This window comes from Capricornis sumatraensis, chromosome 13, assembly GCF_032405125.1.
Source record: "Capricornis sumatraensis isolate serow.1 chromosome 13, serow.2, whole genome shotgun sequence".
Lineage (NCBI taxonomy): Eukaryota > Metazoa > Chordata > Mammalia > Artiodactyla > Bovidae > Capricornis > Capricornis sumatraensis.
In genome coordinates, this window is record NC_091081.1 from 58,358,909 (window position 1) to 58,369,533 (window position 10,625).

General features: G+C 40.8%; 1 pseudogene; it reads right to left on the bottom strand.

The window, feature by feature from the left end:
- On the bottom strand, positions 1 to 10,625 carry LOC138089711 (vascular non-inflammatory molecule 3-like; annotated as a pseudogene).

Genomic DNA, 10,625 nt, shown 5'->3' on the forward strand with positions numbered 1-10,625 from the left:
TCACTGTAGTAACCCGGGGCCCTGCCCTAAGCATGGAGGATCCCTCTCAAACACTTTTCCATAAAGGGCTAGAACCAAGATAGGCAAAGGGGCTCCGCCTTGGCTCTGCAGACGTCCATCTCTTGAAACCTAATCAAAGAAAGCAAAGGATTAACTTCAGTGCAGATTTGGTTTCCAGCCCAGAGGCCTTCTCTGACAATGTCACTCTAAAAGCAGCATGAAGTAGTCAAAAGCCCACAGACTTCGGAATCAGAAGCTCCCTGTTTCAGATCTACGTATGTAGTAATATCAGAAGGACTTTGGATGAACATGCAGTAAATAAATCTACTGCCCTGGAGATCTATGCAAATAAAGAAAACATTAGCTGCTGGCTATCATTGGCAATCAATATTTTAACTTTAATTCCTCCATAATCTGCTCCTTTGATTCTCAAAAATCACATCTATGTAAGAAAATAAAACCCCAAATTCTCCATCACAACCTAAAGACAGTCTAGAACTACAACTTGTCTTCATATCATAGTGTCCTTGTATAAGTTGCTGATATTAGGTGAACCATCTGTTCAAAGGAATTTATCCTCCTGAAAGTCCTCTACCTCACAGTGTCTTTCAGGGGCAAGCTGACTCCCACTGAGAACAATCTGTGGGAAAACGTAACTTGTTCCAAATGTGCCATTGAGGGAATCTTCAAACTTGGTAAAAGCTGACCCCATAGGCTCACCACAAGTTTTCAGGTAAGGGGTTTGACATTTCAGTAACATGCATACCTAGGTAGGAAAAGAAAAGAGAAGTGGTTGGAAATCATGGAAATGTTTTCACACCTAAAACTATAATTTCAAAGAATAGAAGACTACTTTTTGCTTGCCTCTTAAGTGCTTTCTTCCTCAATTGCAGCTCATAATCTATTAGCCGACCTTAACATTAATTTAGTGAGTCAAGATTAGGCGTTTTCTTTCAATGCAGCAAAATGGAGTAGACTGCAGCTAAGTCACTTCACTCATGTCCAACTCTGTGTGACCCCATAGACGGCAGCCCACCAAGGTCCTCTGTCCCTGGGATTCTCCAAGCAAGAATACTGGAGTGGGTTGCCATTTCCTTCTCCCATGCATGAAAGTGAAAAGTGAAAGGGAAGTCGCTCGGTCGTGTCTGGCTCTTCACGACCCCATGGACTGCAGCCCACCAGGCTCCTCTGTCCATGGGATTTTCCAGGCAAGAGTACTGGAGTGGGTTGCCATTTCCTTCTCCAATGAAGTAGACTAGAATTTTAAAAATTAGACTGTGTTGTATATAATCATAGCCTGTCTAATTTTGGTTTGAATTATTTTATAAAACGTTTGTTTCACTAAGTATCTCTTTGAGATACGTCTTGATGGCACTGGGTTATGATGTGCAATGGACTTCTCGCTCTGGAATCTAGTTGGAAACAGTTTGCAAAACAGAGCCCTAAAGTAACCTAACAGAAAAAGAAAATTTATGGGGATTGTAGCTTTTTAAACTTTAACTCTGTCTGCTGAGAACTAATCAATCTGTTTTAGGTTTTTACCTTGCAGCTCTAATTCTGTTCTTGCCAAGACTAAACAAAGTATTCTAGGGAGAAAAGTTCAATGACCAATGTAGCACTATTCCAATTAACTGAATCCAGAACAATTCTTAAAGAAAAGCAATGATGACCCAGAAGACAAACTAGTAACAAAGCTATTCTTACATACTTGAGTGTTTCTACCTGTAAGTAATATTGGCCTTCTGTTGCATGCTGTCCGTCAAAGGCACCGAATGCATACACTTCATCAGTTCGTTTCTCAGACGTCTCGTAAGTTAAGTGACAGCACAGGTCTTTCTGACAAACTGTGTAATTTCCTGTGTTTCTCTTAAGCTTGGTTAAGGTGAACTCATCAAAATAAATCATCCCTGGAAAATTCAACTGCTCAAATGGGGATGGCTTGACACCCCTAGCATAAGCACTCCAGTCAGCAGCTACAGTGTAACTGGGTTCCTGTCGAGGTCGAGACTCCGATTCTGAGCATCAGCTGGCCACTCTCTGTCTCTGTTTCCATGTTCTAGTGATACACCTTGACAGCCTCCAGTGTGTAGATTTCACTGCCTATGGGTTACATGAAGAAACACGAATACTGGTTTCAAATTTTGCATGGTCACAAACTAATAGAATCATTTCACAAGAAATGAAATATAAAGTTATGAAAGCATAAGCATTTTCAAGATAAGGAAGGAAATACCTATTACACTGACCTGAGTTCAATTTGGCTATGGCACCCCACTCCAGTACTCTTGCCTGGAAAATCCCATGGATGGAGGAGCCTGGTGGGCTGCAGTCTATGGGGTCACGAAGAGTTGGACACGGCTGAGTGACCTCACTTTCACTTTTCACTTTCATGAATTGGAGAAATAAATGGTAAACCCACTCCAGTGTTCTTGCCTGGAGAATCCCAGGGACGGGGGAGCCTGGTGGGCTTCCGTCTAAGGGGTCACACAGAGTCGGACACGACTGAAGTGACTTAGCAGCAGCAGCAGCAGAGTTCAATTTGAATCTGTGTCCTCCATAAGAGTCTGCCTGCACTGAAACTGTCATTTGGCTTGGATGACTTTTTAAATTTTTTTAACTTAAGCTTCCCTTTCTTTAGCCAACTTGACAACAAGCCAAACAGTTTCTCAGACATGAAGAGCAATTTTAAGTACCCACTAACCTATCTAATTTATTTGTGTTTGAGATTCTTCACCTGGATCAACAAACAACAAAACAATCGAGAGAGGAGCCTTCCCTTAAACATGGATTTTTAAAGGATAAACTCTAAAAACCTGATTAAGTCTAAAGTGATTTTATCACCCCAACAGCAAGATTTATTTCAATATTACTAATGGATGGTGGCTGCAACTTTCTTTAATTCTGCCTTTGCTTTTTCTATGTGACTTCAATTCTGTCTAACTCCAATTTCCCCTCATGTGAAACTGACAATATACTCTTTGCTTCCTTCTTTATTCCCAGGACTAACGTTCTTTAAATAATGTTGGTATAGAAACCCATAGTCTTATTAATTTTGTGACATTAAAGTTAATAAAAGAATCATTAAAGAACTTTTCTGGTGGTACAGTGGGTAAGAATCCACCTGCCAAAGCAGGAGACACGGGTTTGATCCCTGATCTGGGAAGGTTCCACATGCCTCAGAGCAACTAAACACATGCCCCACAACTACTGAAGCCCACACGGCCCACAACAAGAGAAGCCACTGCAGTGAGAAGCTTGTGCACCCCAAGGAAGAGTAACCCCTGCTTGCGGCAACCCCTCCTCACAGCAAGGAAGACCCAGGGCAATCAAAAATAAATAAATATTTAATTAATTAATTTAGGGGGAAAAAAAAGAATCATTAAAGAAATGCATGGCTTGAAAATGAAGGTGTCCCAAGACAGTGGTTGCCCTCTGGGGCAGGACTGGAGGGGAGGTACCGGTCATATGCACCTGATGTTGTGGGTGCTGGCAGCAAGCAGGTTGACTCTCAGGGCTTGGGACCATGCTGAATGGAAGGGAGAATGGAAGGGCCCACACTGAGAGGAGGGGCAGTGTACTGTACAGGCCTTGGGTAGAGGATGCTGTCAAGCTGAAACTCTTCCACCACCACCACCACAGCCAGGTCATGAGAGAAAATGTTGCAACAAGTGAAAATGCCCAACATCCCAAAGGGAGTGTTGAGAGTCACATGTTCTGAATCCCTGGGAAAATCAAAGTGAACTTCAGGTGCAAAAAGATTGAACTGTTAATGAAAAGCAAAGAAGGGGAAGATTTGTAAGAAAACTGGCAAATAAAAGTGATTAATATTTGCAAAATCTTTTCTTGCATGTATTTTAGTGTGCATATTTAAACCATTACACATAAATTAGTGTAAATTATACCCAGTATACCACTGTCTTGTGAGTTTTCTTACAGGCCCTTCAGCTTGTCCCCTGGACTCGATCGATATCCCGGGTCCATAGACAACACTGTCAGGCATCATTCTGAGAGCCGCCCGTGACCTCAAAGGCCACAACCCCAATCTACCTTGCTAGTGAAGGTCTCGCTGCTCCCACAGCTCCGCCCCTGGGAGATCTCACCCCATCTCGACCCCGCCTCCATCAACCCCGCCCCTGTCTTACCCCACCCCTCACTGGTCCGACCACCAAAAAACCTCATTTTTCTCACAACCAATGAATCAACCAATGAGATCATACCTACAAATGATATTTAAAAGATGAATATTTGTCTTAAAGTCACTTGAAATTTCGAACCTCACAAATTTCTGGTGGTTTTCCACTCAATTCTTTAAGTACTAAATATGGCTAGGTTTATATAAGTCAGGTGAAGTAAACTGGAACTCAGACAATGTAATAGCTAAACCTTGTTAATTAGTAAGCCATTAGAAAATTTTCTCCAGCTTGATTATTGCTCCCAAACTCCGTCTACCCTGGGCTCAGGAGTGCAGCCTTATGTTCTGCTCAGGTTGTTATTTGGCCTGATGTGTGCATATGTGCTCAGATATGCACACACCCCATCCCACCCCCACCACTGAGGTTTCCAAACTCTTCTGTCCTCTGCTCAGGTGGCAGCCCATCCTTCATTCCCAGGAGATCGACTCAAGTGAGGCATGTGGCCCCTAGGCGGACTGAAGGAATAATAAGGTTTTTGTGGGGGTTCTAGGAAAGATAAATTCAGTCTTCTTCTGGATTTTGTTACTATTAGGATATGCGCTTTGTAACCAGCAGCAATGTGGCTTCTGAAAGGATAGTCAGCTGAGAAAAAGTTGAACTTTTTTACAAGGAACTCAGAGAGCTAGAGGGTGACTTTTCCTGATGGTCCAGTGGTCCACACTCTCAATGCAAGGGACATAGTTTCGATCCCTAGTCAGAGAAGTAAGATCCTGCAGGCAGCATGGCATGGCCTCAGAGGATAAAAAAACACACCATAAAAAAGAGAGAGAGAGAGCTGTGGGGATGGCTGACATCTTCCAGGCCTTAAGATACAGACCATGTCAGAAACTAGACCTATCCTTTCTATGATCTATATTTTCTCAGGTACCTGAGCAAGGGCATTCCATTGCTTTTGTTGTTACTGTTTCAAATCAATTTCACTTGGGGGTTTTTCTATCACTTCAATCAAAAAAAGATCTTAATGGAATGAATGACTAAAGCTTAATACCAAACACTAACAAATTGGGTCAAAAAACTTACTCTAGTATTAAATCATGTGATGAAACAGAATTTCTCCTTCTTTCTCAGAGAATATTAAAATCCTATGAGGCTATTAGCACATGTGCTTTAATATTCTGCCAGATTCTATTTTATGACTAATTCAAATTCAGAACCTTTATATAAAAGTCAAAGTAAGTTAAGTCCCCTTTTCAACTAAATGTAATAATTAAGGAATGTGTTTATAACAGTCCCCTTACCAACATTCAACAAACAAGTCTACATAGATATCACAAACAAAAATAAGTCAAAATCAGGTAAGGCACAAGTAATTCTCACCTTATTATAGTGGGCCATAAGCCTGTCCTCAGAATTAAACACCACATCACTGTTGTCTTGGTAATGACCATCAGGGGGATACTGAGGGTCACTGGCATTATGCAGATTCTTGTCCCCGATATTTGCCACAATGTAGATGGAATTGTCCTTGGCCAGACAGCTGAGTCTTTTTGCACAGGGGTACGGCCAAGCCTAATTCAATAGATATTGCCTTACATTTACAGTGTGTTAGTGATTTTTGAACATCCAAACTGATACTTTATTTGCCTGTCATTATAACACACAACAACTCTAGGTTAAGAATCAACAGCAAAGATTTAAAAGCTCATATGCAATAGAATGGCTTCCCAGGTGGCGCAGTGATAAAGCATCTGCCTGCAATGCAGGAGACACAGGTTGGATCCCTGGATCTGGAATATCCTCTGGAGTTCAGTTCAGTTCAGTTCAGTCACTCAATCATGTCCGACTCTTTGCAATCCCTTGAATTGCACCACGCCAGGCCTCTCTGTCCATCACCAAATCCCGGAGTTCACTCAAACTCATGTCCATTGAGTTGGTGATGCCATCCAGCCATCTCATCCTCTGTTGTTCCCTTCTCCTCCTGCTCCCAGTCCCTCTCAGCATCAGAGTCTTTTCCAAGGAGTCAACTCTTTGGATGAGGTGGCCAAAGTACTGGAGTTTCAGCTTTAGCATCAGTCCTTCCAATGAATCCCCAGGACCGATCCCCTATAGAATGGACTGGTTGGATCTCCTTGCAGACCATGGGACTCTCTAGAGTCTTCTCCAACACCACAGTTCAGAAGCGTCAATTCTTCGGCGCTCAGCTTTCTTCACAATCCAACTCTCACAACCATACATGACCACTGGAAAAACCATAGCCTTGACTAGACAGACCTTTGTTGGCAAAGTAATGTCTCTGCTGTTGAATATGTTATCTAGGTTGGTCATAACTTTCCTTCCAAGGAGTAAGCGTCTTTTAATTTCATGCCTGCAATCACCATCTGCAGTGATTTTGGAGCCCCCCAAAACAAAGTCTGACACTGTTTCTACTGTTTCCCTATCTATTTCCCATGAAGTGCGGGGACTGGATGCCATGATCTTCGTTTACTGAGTGTTGAGCTTTAAGCCAACTTTTTCACTCTCCACTTTCACTTTCATCAAGATGCTTTTTAGTTCCTCTTCACTTTCTGCCATAAGGGTGGTGTCATCTGCATATCTGAGGTTATTGATATTTCTCCCGGCAATCTTGAGTCCAGCTTGTGCTTCTTCCAGCCCAGCGTTTCTCATGATGTACTCTGCATAGAAGTTAAATAAGCAGGGTGACAATATACAGTCTTGATGTACTCCTTTTCCTATTTGGAACCAGACCCTGGAGTAGGAAATAGCAATCAACTCCAGTATTCTTGCCTGGAGAATCCCATGGACCGAGGAGGCTGGCAGGCTACAGTCTGTGGGGTTGCAAAGAGTCAGAAAGGACTGATCGACTGAGCACACACATGCAATACAATCTTCTTCTTTATGAAAACTAACCTATTCTAGTTGCCAGATTCGCAACAAGCAGCGCAAGACCAAAGCACAGAATGGGTAGAAGAGGAAGAGGAGAAAGAAGAGAAGCAACATATTTTCTTATGAGGTTCTCCCAGGAAGACAAATAAAGGGCTTTTCTAATGGAGAGAATCTTTTCCATAATGCAAGCCTCTTCGTACTAGGAAGCAGTAAATAGGGTCCCAGGCTGATCATCTTCCAGAAATGCAGCTTTAAGTATTAGAAATATTTTTTTTAAAAGGAAGGAAAAGAAAAGGAAAAAAAGATTTCACCTTTTGTCTGTGTCCTTACATGTCAAGGTAGCATAATAGCTTCCCTTCTACCTTAGAGGGCCCTTGTGTGAAACCCTGGGATAAATGCACACTATGAAATTGCTTTTCAAAGTAATGCCCAGACCTTCCAGATTGGGGATGTTTGCCCTAGAAGTAAAAAGGGGTTGAGGTGAGTAAATAGGTAAGACTACAGCTGGCTTCAGATACTTAAAAGACTCTAATCTGAAGATGAGTCACATATTTGAACATGCTATAGAGGCAGTATGGACACCAAAGGAAGTTATGAGAGATTTCAGTGGAAAATAAGATCCAAATTTCTGCAACTAGAATGCGCTAAGAAGTGGATTTACTAGTTATGGAGATTTCAAGTAGAAGACGATGCTTCCAGGCGCTCAAAGTCCGTTCTGTTAGCATGACTCAGTGGAAATGGCAGTGTCTGAATTCCAGTGAGGCTAATTACCAATTGTGAGACCTTAAGCCCCCTTCTTTTCTTATTTAAAGTGGGAGGTACTTCCCTGGTGGTGTAGTGGCTAAGATTATGTGCTACTGATGCAGGCACCCAGGGCTTCAATCCCTGGGCAGGGGACTAGATCCCACATGTCCCACTGAAGATCCCGCATGCTGCAACGAAGACTGCAGATCATGTGTGCTACAAGTAAGACCTGGCACAGCCAAATAAATAAAAATAATAAAAATAAATGTATATTTTTAAAAAATGAATGAGTAAATAAAAGGGGAATAGTTATACCTGCTACTTAAACTGAATGAGACGATGTGCTTAGTGTACCAAGTGCAGATTCAGGAACCAAGTAGGTGCTCAATAAATAAATAATGTCCATTATGGACTTTGTAACAACAAGAAGCCTGCCCAGGGACACTGATGACTTGATTGCTTGTAGAGGCCATTCAGACTCTCCATGGTTTCTCAGTCCCCCTACAATTGATGTTGAACTAATCTGAATAGAAAAGACAGATTTATGACTATTATTTCAAACCATTTCTTTTATCTTGCCTTCAGGAAAAACAGAGTAATACTGTCAACGTGCATATTCATTAAGGAAGGCCTTAATAAAACTATTATATATTTTATTTTGGTTTTCTTTTTTTGGCTAGATAATTAGGGCAGTTTAATATTTCCTATTAGTTCCCCATGGGGAAAGCTCCAGGAAGCATGAGATGTGTCAGTATTCTAAATGATAGTATTTAAATACACAAGGATGACTATATGGACTTCAATTATCCCTTTTAGAGATGAGTGTGACTAGGAAAGAAATGGTGGCTTTCTTTACCAATATTAGCATTTTCTTAAATATTAGATTTTTCCTTTCTACAACACAGAGCTGAAAGCTTGCCATTTGAATGTCTGAAAGACTCAATAATATTAAAGTTTCATCTGTCACCTACTTTCCCCATTTAAAATACTTCATCAGAGACTAAATTAATCAAGCTTTAGGACATCTTTCCCCTAGGAAAGTCAGTTTTGTCAGCCCAGGAAAATAGAGTGTATTTCAGTCTAAGCCTCTTGAGTTATTGCAAATAATGAATCCTTCTTGCTCTGGGAAAATCCCCATAAGCAAGCAAACACTGAGTCATAATTATGTGGTTACTGTAAACACAGACTGTGCAACATTTTGAGAATATTTTTCCAAAGGTGAAAATCCCAGGGTGAGACCTGACTCACATATAAGAATTCTTATGTTGCAACATTGGACTTGACTTTTCAATTAATTTCAAATGGTCAGAATTATTAAAGAGGTTTTTCTTTTTGTGCACTTGATAATAGCTTTAAGCAGATGCCTGTAAATTTTAAAATTAGCACATTAAATAACTTTTTAATGCATTGATTTTGCCATCATGTATGATCTATTTTAAAAAGTAAGTACACCTAAAATGATTTATTTTCATAATCTTTCTTATATTTTATGCAGATTTTCTTTCAGAAAGTTATGCTTAAACTACATCTATAAACAATTGATACACTTTCTTGAAGGACAAGAAAGCAAAATTTCAGATCCAGCTCCTGTTTAAAAAAAGAGTAATTGTGTTTTTTTTAAGTAATAATTAACACTCAAGAGGCACCATACTGTATAGATTCTATCTATTATTTCACTTTGCATTCATTTTGTGGGGGTGGGGTGAGGTCAGGGGTGGGATTTGGCCATGCTGCATGGCTTATGGAATCTTAGTTCCCCAGTCAGTGAGGGGAGGGCCCCAGAGGGCCAATCAGACCCTCAGTAGTGAAAGCTCAGAGTCCTAATCATTGGACCACCAGGAAATTCCCTACACATACAACTACTTTGTAAAGTGAAGTAGGAAAGGAAATTCTATGATCTCTATTTTACTTCAGGAGTTTAGTTTTTCTGTCCCACATCACTCAGCCAAGAGGCAGTAGGATATAGTCTCAGAAAAAGGACCTCGTGTTCAAGCCCTGTGCAATTTCCAGTCACCATACTGATGCCATTGCACGCCGATATCAAAGCCCTCTGGAACATAAATACATTCATCATTTTACCATTCCTGCAAAGGAGGCAGGTATGCATGGGTGAGCACTTACTTACATGTGAGAACCCAAGTCCTAGATTTCACAACTTTCTCACTTTGTTGAAACCACTTAATCACATCTATTATAAAACTTGTGTGTACACATATTATTCATCCATAAATAACCAGCCAGACATCATCAAAAATCATTTACCAAACAGGAGACATGCCAGATGGTGCACAATACGAAGAGTTAGAGAAGTTAAAGTCCAATCCCACCGACTGTCAGCAACAATACTAGTCAAGCTTACTAAATCTGCTGTTACAATATCACAACGTATTGTTTAAAGATCAAAAGGTAATGACTTTACCTCTGGGGTCTCTACATGGAATCCAGTTTATTTCAGGGTCTGGGATATCCTCCAGATAGGGATAAAAGGTCTCCCTTTTGAAGACCTAGCCATAAATTCCATCTTCTGGGGTCGCAATGATATGTGCTCCCTGCTCAAAATAAGTAGGAGCAAAAAAATTTCTACTGAATTCGAAACACTCATATTCTTGTGAAGTTTCAGATTTTCTTTCCAATATCCCAGCCAGTGTATCAGGGGCAATACCTGCCTGGCTGCCAGTTTAAGTGCTTTCTCTAAAACATCTATATTCTTGTTCATCAGGAGCAAAGCTTCTTCTTTTAGCACAGGTGTTTCTGTTCTGTTTGGGTAATATAACAGCATGCTCAAACACTGCAGCAAGAAAAGTATCCAGTGCACCAACCAAGCACCAAAATGGCCACATATTTTAGAAAATATGATATAATCAT